Source organism: Pristiophorus japonicus, chromosome 9 (genome assembly GCF_044704955.1).
Source record: "Pristiophorus japonicus isolate sPriJap1 chromosome 9, sPriJap1.hap1, whole genome shotgun sequence".
Taxonomy (NCBI): Eukaryota; Metazoa; Chordata; class Chondrichthyes; family Pristiophoridae; genus Pristiophorus; species Pristiophorus japonicus.
The window spans coordinates 176,319,866-176,329,865 of NC_091985.1; positions in this window are offsets into that span (position 1 = coordinate 176,319,866).

Here is a 10,000-nt window from a genome sequence, read left to right on the forward strand (position 1 = left end):
TCTCTCTCTTTTTCTCTTTCTTTCTCTCTCTTTCTCTCTTTATCGCTCACTCTCTGTTTCTCGCTCTCTATCTTTCACCTTCTCCCTTCCTCTCTTGCTTTTTCTCTCTTTCTCTTTCTCTCTCTTTCCCTCTTTCACTTTCTCTCTCTCTCTTTCTCTCTCTCACTCTTTCTCTCTCTCACTTTCACTCTCTCTCTCTCTCTTTCTCTCTCTCTCTTTTCTCTCTCTTTCTGATTGTCTCTATCTCTCTCTCCCAACTCTCTCTGTTTCTCATGCTCTCTTTCTCTCTCTCTTTCTCTCTCTTTCTCTCTCTTTCTCTCATTCTTGTTTTTCTATCGCTCTCTTGCTCTCTCTTTCCCTCTATCTCTCTCTCTTTCTCGCTCTCTGTCTTTGTCGCTCCCTGTCTTCCTCTCTCTCTCTCTCTCTCTTTCTCTCACTCTCTCTTTCTCTCTCTCGCTCTTTCTCTCTCTCTTTCTCTTTCTCTCTCTCTTTCTCTTTCTCTCTTTCTTTCTATCTCTCGTTCTCTCACTCTCTTTTCCTATCTCTTTCTCTCTCTTTCTCTTTCTCTCTCTTTCGTTCTCTCTCTTTCTCTCTCTCTTTCGCTTTCTCTATCTCTCTCTCTCTCTATTACTCTCTCTCTTTCTCTCTCTCTTTCTCACTCTCTCTTGCTCTTTGTCTCTCTCTTTCTCTTCTGCTCTGTCTTTCTCTTTCTCACTCTCGATCTCACTTTCTCTCTCTCTATTTCCATCTCTCTGTCTTTCTCACTCTTTCTCTGTACCTCTGACTCTCCCTCTTTTGCTCTCTCTCTCTTTCTTTCTTTCCCTCTCTTTCCCCTTTTATCTCTATCTCTCTTTCTTGCTCTCTATCTGTCTCTCTCTTGCTCTCTCTTTCTCTCTCTCTCTCTTTCTCTCGCTCTTTCTCTCTCTCTCGCTCTTCATCTCTGTCTTTCTGTTTCTCACTCTTTCTCGATCTCACTTTCTCTCACTTTTTCTCTCCCTATTTCCCTCTCTCCAACTCTCTCTTTCTTCCTTTTTTTCTCTCTCATTCTCTTTTTTCTATCGCCCTCTTGCTCTCTCTTTCTCTCTATCTCTCTCTCTTTCTCTATCTCTCACTCTTTCTTTCGCAATCTCTCTCTCCTGCTTTCTCTCCCTCTCATTTACTCTTTTTCTTTCTGTCTTTCTTTCTCTCTCTCTCTCTCTCTTCCTCGCTGTCTTTCTCTCTCTCACTCATTCTCTCTCTCTCTCTTTTTCTCTCTCTCTGTCTCTCTTTTTTTCTCTCTCTCTTTTTCTCACTTTCTCTCTAGCTCACTTTCCCTCTTTCTCTCCCTTTTTCTCTTTCTTTCTCTCTTTTTCTCTCTTTATTGCTCACTCTCTCTTTCTCGCCCTCTATCTTTCTCTCTCTCCCTCTCCCTTCCTCTCTCTCTTTTTCTCTCTTTCTCTTTCTCTCTCTTTCCTCTTTCTCTTTCTCTCTCTCTTTCTCCCTCTCACTCTCCCTTTCACTCTCTCTCTCTTTCTCTCTTTCTCTCTCTTTTCTCTCTCTTTCTGTTTCTCTCTGTCTCCCTCTCCCTCTCACTCTCTCTCTCTCTGTCTCTCACGCTCTCTTTCTATCTCTCTCTCTTTCTCTCTCTTTTTCTCTCTCATTCTCTTTTTTCTATTGCTCTCTTGCTCTCTCTTTCTCTCTATCTCTCTCTCTTTCTCACTCTCCGTCTTTGTCGCTCACTGTCTTCCTCTCTCTCTCTTTCTCTCTCTCTTTGTCTCACTCTCTCTTTCTCTCTCTTTCTCTCTCTCGCTCTTTCTCTTTCTGTCCCTCTTTCTCTTTCTCTCTCTCTTTCTCCCTCTCACTCTTTCTCACTCTCCCTTTCACTCTCTCTCTCTCTCGCTCTCTCTCTCTTTTCCCTCTCTTTCTCTCTATCTCTCTCTCCCTCTCATTCTCTCTCTCTGTCTCTCACGCTCTCTTTCTATCTCTCTTTCTCTCTCTTTTTCTCTCTCATTCTCTTTTTTCTATCGCTCTCTTGCTCTCTCTTTCTCTCTATCTCTCTCTCTTTCTCACTCTCCGTCTTTGTCACTCCCTGTCTTCCTCTCTCTCTCTTTCTCTCTCTCTTTGTCTCACTCTCTTTCTCTCTCTTTCTCTCTCGCTCTTTCTCTCTATCTTTCTATCTCTCGTTCTCTCACTCTCTTTCTCTCTCTTTCTCTCTCTTTCGTTCTCTCTTTCTCCCTCTCTTTTGCTTTCTCTTTCTTTCTCTCTATTACTCTCTCTCTTTCTCTCTCTCTCTTTCTCATTCTCTCTCTCTTGCTCTTTGTCTCTCTATTTCTCTTCCTCTCTGATTTCTCTTTCTCACTCTCAATCTCACTTTCTCCCTCTCTATTTCCCTCTCTCTCTGTCTTTCTCTGTCTCTTTTCTTTCTCTTTCTCTTTCTCTGTACCTCTGACTCTCCCTCTTTCACTCTCTCTTTCTTTCTTTCTTTCCCGCACTTTCCCTTTTTATCTCTATCACTCTTTCTTGTTCTCTATCTCTCTCTCTCACTCTCTCTTTCTCCTCTCCCTTTCTCCCTCTCTTTCTCTTTCGCTCTATTTCTTTCTCTCCCTCTCTCTCACTTGCTCTAACATTTTCTCACTCTTTCTCTCTCTCTCCCTCGTTCTCTCTCCCTCTTACTCTGTCCCTTTCTCTCTCTCTCCCCCTCTTTCTCTCCCTCTCTCTTTCTCTTTTTCATTCTCTCTCTTTCATAGAAACATAGAAACATAGAGAAACATAGAAAATAGGTGCAGGAGTAGGCCATTCGGCCCTTCTAGCCTGCACCGCCATTCAATGAGTTCATGGCTGAACATGCAACTTCAGTACCCCATTCCTACTTTCTCACCATACCCCTCCTGCTTTCTCACCATACCCCTCTCTATCTTTCACTCTCTATCTTTCTCTCTCTCCCACTTTCTCTTTCTCTCTCTCCTCCCTCCTTCTCCCTCTCTCTCTCACTCGCTCTCTCTCTTTCTCTCTCTCCCATTCTCTCTCTCTCTGTCTCTCTCTTTTTCTCTCTTTTCTGTCTTTTTCTTTCTCTATATCTCTCTCACCCTCTCACTCTCGCGCTGTCTCTCGCTCTCTCTTTCTCTCTCTCTCTTTCTCTCTATTTTTCTCTCTCATTCTCTTTTTCTCTATCGCTCCCTTGCTCTCTCTTTCTTTCTTATCTCTTCCAGCTCTTTCTCGTACTCCACCTTTCTCTCTCTCTCTGTCTTCCTCTCTCTTTTTCTCTCTCTCTTTCTATCTCTCTCTCTTTCTCTCTCACTCTTTCTCCCTCTCTCTTTCTCTCTATCTCGCTCTCTCCCTCTATCTTTCTCTCTCACTTCCCTTGCTCTCTCTTTCTCTCTCTCGTTCCCTTTCTCTCTCTCTTTCTCTCCTTCTCGTTGTCTCTCTCTTTCTCTCCTTCTCGTTGTCTCTCTCTCTCTCACTCTCTCTCTCTCACTCTTTCCCTCTCTCTTTCTCTTCCTCTCTGTCTTTCTCTTTCTCACTCTTTCTCGATCTCACTTTCTCTCTCTTTCCTCCCTCTCTTTCTCAATATCTCTCACTCTCTCCCTCTTTTGATCTCTCTCTCTTTCTTTCTTTCTCTCCCTCTTTTTCCCTTTTTAATTCTATCTCTCTTTCTTGCACTCTATCACTCTCTCTCTCTCTCTCGCTCTCTCACTCTCTTTATCTCACTCTTTCTCTTTCTCTCTATCTCTCTCTCTCTTGCTCTCTCATTCTCTCACTCTTTCTCTTTCTCTCTTGCTTTCTCTCTCTCTCTTTCTCTCTCACTCTCTCTTACTCTCTGCCTCTCTGTTTATCTCTCTCTCCCTCTTTCTCTCTCTCTCCCTCTCTCACTCTCTCTTTCTCTCTCTCTTTCTCTCTCTCCCATTCACTCTCTCTGTCTCACTCTCTTTTTCTCTCTCTTTTCTGTCTTTCTCTTTCTCTCTATCTCTCTCACCCTCTCACTCTCTTGCTGTCTCTCGCTCTCTTTCTCTCTCTCTCTTTTTCTCACTTGTTCTCTTTTCTCTATCGCTCTCTTGCTCTCTCTTTCTCCCTTTATCTCTCTCTCTCTATTTCTCGCACTCCATCTTTCTCTCTCTCTTTCTGTCGTCCTCTTTCTTTTTTTCTCTATCTCGCTCCCCCCTCTTTCTCTATCTTTTGCTCTCTCTTCCCTTGCTCTCTCTTTCTCTCTCTCTTTCTGTTTCTCTCTCTCTTTGAGCACAGGGGCAGGGAGGTGTTGCAACAGTTGTACAGGGCCTTGGTGAGGCCACACCTGGAGTATTGTGTACAGTTTTGGTCTCCTAACTTGAGGAAAGACATTCTTGCTATTGAGGGAGTGCAGCGAAGGTTCACCAAACTGATTCCCGGGATGGCGGGACTGACATATCAAGAAAGACTGGATCAACTGGGCTTGTATTCACTGGAGTTCAGAAGAATGAGAGGGGATCTCATAGAAACGTTTAAAATTCTGACGGGTTTAGACAGGTTAGATGCAGGAAGAATATTCCCAATGTTGGGGAAGTGCAGAACCAGGGATGAGGAGAAACTTCTTCACCCAGAGAGTGGTGAACCTGTGAAATTCTCTACCACAGAAAGTTGTTGAGGACAATTCACTAAATATATTCAAAAAGGAGTTAGATGTAGTCCTTACTACTAGGGGGATCAAGGGGTATGGCGAGAAAGTAGGAATGGGGTACTGAAGTTCACGTTCAGCCATGAACTCATTGAATGGCGGTGCAGGCTCGAAGGGCCGAATGGCCTACTCCTGCACATATTTTCTATGTTTCTATGTTTCCATGTTTCTCTCCCTCTCTCATTCTTCCTCTCTCTCTTTCTCTCTCTTTCACTCTCTGTGTCTCTCTCTTTTTCTCTCTCTCACTTTCTCTCTCTGTCTCTCTTTTTTTTCTCTCTTTCTTTTTCTTGCTCTTTCTCTCTATCTCCCTCTCCCCCTTTCTCTCTCTTTTTCTCTATCTTTCTCTCTCACTTCCCTTGCTCTCTTATTCTCTCTTTCTGCCCCTCTCTCTTTCTCCCTCTCTCTCTTTCTCTCTCTTTCTCTCTTTGTCTCTCTCTCACTCTTTCCCTCTCTCTTTCTCTTCCTCTCTGTCTTTCTCTTTCTCACTCTTTCTCGATCTCACTTTCTCTCTCTTTCTCGCTCTCTCTATTTCCCCCTCTCTCTCGGTATCTCTCACTCTCTCCCTCTTTCGATCTCTATCTCTTTCTTTCTTTCTCTCCCTCTCTTTCCCTTTTTAACTCTATCTCTCTTTCTTACTCTCTATCACTCTCTCTCTCTCTCTCTTTCTCTCACTCTTTCTCTTTCTCTCTATCTCTATCTCTCCCTCTCTCTCTCTTGCTCTCATTCTCTCACTCTTTCTCTTTCTCTCTTGCTTTTGCTCTCTCTCTTTCTCTCTCACTCTCTCTTACTCTCTGCCTCTCTGTTTATCTCTCTCGCCCTCTCTCTCTCTCTCTCCCTCTCTCTCTCACTCTCTCTTTCTCTTTCTCTTTCTCTCTCTCCCATTCTCTCTCTCTCTCTCGCTCTCTTTTTCTCTCTCTTTTCTGTCTTTCTCTTTCTCTCTATCTCTCTCACCCTCTCATTCTCTCGCTGTCTCTTGCTCTCTTTCTCTCTCTTTCTCTCTCTCTTTTTCTCCCTCGTTCTCTTTTTCTCTATCGCTCTCTTGCTCTCTCTTTCTCTCTTTATCTCTCTCTCTCTCTATTTCTCGCACTCCATCTTTCTCTCTCGCTCTCTGTTGTCCTCTTTCTTTTTCTCTCTATCTTGCTCCCCCCTCTTTCTCTATCTTTCTCTCTCACTTCCCTTGCTCTCTCTTTCTCTCTTTTTCTCCCTCTCTTTCTCTCCTTCTCTCATTCTCCCTCTCTCTCTCTCTCGTTCTCTTTCTCTCTCTCTTTCTCTCCCTCTCACATTCTCCCTCTCTCTTTTTTCCACTTCTCTATCTCTTTGTCTCTCTCTCTCGCTCTTTCTCTCTCGCTTTCTCTTCCTCTCTGTCCTTCTCTTTCTCACTCTTTCTCGATAGCACTTTCTCTCTCTTTCTCTCTTTCTCTTTTTCCCTCTTTCTCTCTCTTTCTCTCTCTTTTCTCTCTCTTTCTCTTTCTCGGTATCTCTCACTCTCTCCCTCTTTCGCTATCTCTCTTTTTCTTTCTTTCGCTCTCTTTCCCCTTTTATCCCTATCTCTCTTTCTTGCTCTCTATCTCTCTCCCTCATGTCTCTTTTTCTTTCTCTCTCTTCCTCTCTTTCTCTCTCCCTCACCCTTTTTCTCTCACTCTCTCTCTCTCTGCCTCTTTCACTTTCTCACTATCTCTCTCTCCCTCTTTCTCTCACTCTCGCTCTCTTGCTTTCTCTCTCTCTCTTTCTCTATCTCTCATTCTTTCTCTACCATTCTCTCTCTCCTGCTTTCTCTCCCTCTCTTACTCTTTTTCTTTTTGTCTTTCTTTCTCTCTCTCACTCATTCTCTCTCTCATTTTCTGTCTCTCACTTTCTCTCTCTCTGTCTCTCTTTGTTTTCCTCTCTCTCTTTTTCTCGCTCTTTCTCTCTATCTCCCTCTCCCTCTTTCTCTCTCTTTTTCTCTTTCTTTCTCTCTCTTTTTCTCTTTATCGTTCACTCTCTCTTTCTTTCTTACCCTCTCTGTCCCTTTTTATCTCTGTCTCTCTTTCTTGCTCTCTCTCTCTCTCTCTCTCTATCTCTCTCTATCTCTCTCTCCCTCTTTCTCTCACTCTCGCTCTCTTGCTTTCTCTCTCTCTTTCTCTATCTCTCACTGTTTCTCTCCCATTCTCTCTCTCCTGCTTTCTCTCCCTCTCTCTTACTCTTTTTCTTTCTGTCTTTCTTTCTCTCTCTCTCTTTCTCTTCCTCTCTGTCTTTCTCTCTCTCACTCATTCTCTCTCTCTTTTTCTCTCTCTCACTTTCTCTCTCTCTGTCTCTTTTTTTTCTCTCTCTCTTTTTCTCACTCTTTCTCTCCTTCTCCCTTTCCCTCTTTCTCTCTCTTTTTCTCTTTCTTTCTCTCTCTTTCTCGCTTTATCGCTCACTCTCTCTTTCTCGCCCTCTATCTTTCTCTCACTACCTTCCTCTCTCTCTTTTTCTCTCTTTCTCTTTCTCTCTTTCTCTTTCTCTCTCTCTTTCTCCCTCTCACTCTTTCTCACTCTCCCTTTCATTCTCTCTCTCTCTCTCTTTCTCTCTCTCTCTCTTTTCTCTCTCTTTCTCTTTCTCTGTACCTCTCACTCTCCCCCTTTCGCTCTCTCTCTCTTTCTTTCTTTCCCTCTCTTTCCCTTTTTATCTCTGTCTCTCTTTCTTGCTCTCTATCTCTCTCTCTCTCTCGCGCTCTCTCTCGCTCTTTCTCTTTCTCTCTATCTCTCTCTCTCCCTCTCTCTCTTGCTCTCTCATTCTCTCACTCTTTCTCTTTCTCTCTTGCTTTCTCTCTCTCTCTTTCTCTCTCATTCTCTCTTACTCTCTGCCTCTTTGTTTATCTCTCTCCCCCTCTTTCTCTCCCTCTCTCTTTCTCTTTTTCTTTCTCTCTCTCTTTCGCTCTCTATCTTTCTCTCTCTTTCTCTCTCTCCCACTTTCTCTTTCTCTCTCTCCTTCTCCCTCCTCCTCCCTCCTTCTCCCTCTCTCTCACAATCTCTCTCTCTATTTCTCTCTCTCCCATTCTCTCTGTCCCATTCTCTCTCTCTCTCTCTCTTTTTCTCTCACTTTTCTGTCTTTCTCTTTGTCTCTATCTCTTTCACCCTCTCACTCTCTCGCTGTCTCTCGCTCTGTCTTTCTTTCTCTCTCTTTCTTTCTCTTTCTCTCTATCTCGCTCTCTCCCTCTTTCTCTATCTTTCTCTCACTTCCCTTGCTTTCTTTTCTCTCTGTTTCTCTTTCTCTCTCTCTTTCTGCCCCTCTCTCGTTCTCCCTCTCTCTCTTTCTCTCTCTCTCTCTCGCTCTTGCCCTCTCTCTTTCTCTTCCTCTCTGTCTTTCTCTTTCTCACTCTTTCTCGATCTCACTTTCTCTCTCTTTCCCTCTCTCTCTATTTGCCCCTCTCTCTCTTTCTCTCTCGATCTCGGTATCTCTCACTCTCTCCCTCTTTCGATCTCTCTCTCTTTCTTTCTTTCTCTCCCTCTCTTTCCCTTTTTAACTCTATCTCTCTTTCTTGCTCTCGATCACTCTCTCTCTCTCTTGCTCTCCGTCTCTCTCTCTCTTTCTCTCACTCTTTCTCTTCCTCTCTATCTCTCTCTCTCCCTCTCACTCTCTTGCTCTCTCATTCTCTCACTCTTTCTCTTTCTCTCTTGCTTTCTCTCTCTCTCTTTTTCTCGCACTCTCTTACTCTCTGCCTCTCTGTTTATCTCTCTCTCCCTCTTTCACGCTCTCTCTCTCTCACTCTCTCTCTCTCTCACTCTCTTTCTCTCTCTCTTTCTCTCTCTCCCATTCTCTCTCTCTCTCTCTCTGTCTCGCTCTCTTTTTCTCTCTCTTTTCTGTCTTTCTCTTTCTCTCTTTCTCCCACACCCTCTCTTTCTCTCTCTTTCTCGGTACCTCTCACTCTCTCCCTCTTTCGATCTTTTTCTCTCTCTTCCTCTCTTTCCCTCTCTTTCTCTCTCCCTCACTCTTTCTCTCCCACTCTCTCTCTTTCTCTGCCTCTTTCGCTTTCTCGCTATCTCTCTCTCCCTCTTTCTCTCACTCTCGCTCTCTTGCTTCCTTTCTCTCTTTCTCTATCTCTCATTCTTTCCCTCCCATTCTCTCTCCCCTGCTTTCTCTCCCTCTCTCTTACTCGTTTTCTTTCTGTCTTTCTTTCTCTCTCTCTCTTTCTCTTCCTCTCTGTCTTTCTCTCTCTCACTCATTCTCTCTCTGTCTTTTTCTCTCTCACACTTTAGAAACATAGAAACATAGAAAATAGGTGCAGGAGTAGGCCATTCGGCCCTTCTAGCCTGCACCGCCATTCAATGAGTTCATGGCTGAACATTCAACTTCAGTACCCCATTCCTGCTTTCTCGCCATACCCCTTGATCCCCCTAGCAGTAAGGACCTCATCTAACTCCTTTTTGAATATATTTAGTGAATTGGCCTCAACAACTTTCTCTCTCTCTGTCTCTTTTTTTCTCTCTCCCTTTTTCTTGCTCTTTCTCTATCTCCCGCTCCCTCTTTTTCTCTCTTTTTCTCTTTCTTTCTCTCTCTTTCTCTCTTTATCGCTCACTCTCTCTTTCTCGCTCTCTATCTTTCTCTCTCTCCCTCTCCGTTCCTCTCTCTCTTTTTCTTTCTTTCACTTTCTCTCTCTTTCCTCTTTCTCTTTTTCTCTCTCTTTCTCCCTCTCACGCTTTCTCACTCTCCCTTTCACTCTCTCTCTCTTTCTCTCTCTCTTTCTGTTTCTCTATCTCTCTCTCCCTCTCAATCTCTCTCTCCCTCTCACTCTCTCTCTCTGGCTCTCTTTCACTCTCTCTCTCTTTCTCTCACTTTTTCTCTCTCATTCTCTTTTTTCTATCGAGCTCTATCTTTCTCTCTATCTCTCTCTCTTTCTCACTCTCTGTCTTTGTCACTCCCTGTCTTCCTCTCTCTCTCTTTCTCTCACTCTCTTTCTCTCTCTTTCTCTCTCTCGCTCTTTCTCTCTCTCTTTCTCTTTCTGTCCCTCTTTCTCTTTCTCTCTATCTTTCTATCTCTCGTTCTCTCACTCTCTTTCTCTCTCTCTTTCTCTTTCTCTCTCATTCATTCTCTCTCTCTTGCTCTCTCTCTTTTGCTTTCTCTTTCTCTCTCACTCTATTACTCTCTCTCTCTTTTTCTCTCTCTCTTTCTCACTCTCTTTCTCTTGCTCTTTGTCTCTCTATTTCTCTTCCTCTCTGTCTTTCTCTTTCTCACTCTCGATCTCACTTTCTGTCACTATTTCCCTCTCTCTCTCTGTCTTTCTCTCACTCTTTTCTCTTTCTCTGTACCTCTGACTCTCCCTCTTTCACTCTCTATCTTTCTTTCTTTCCCTCTCTTTCCCTTTTTATCTCTATCACTCTTTCTTGTTCTCTATCTCTCTCTCTTTCGCTCTCC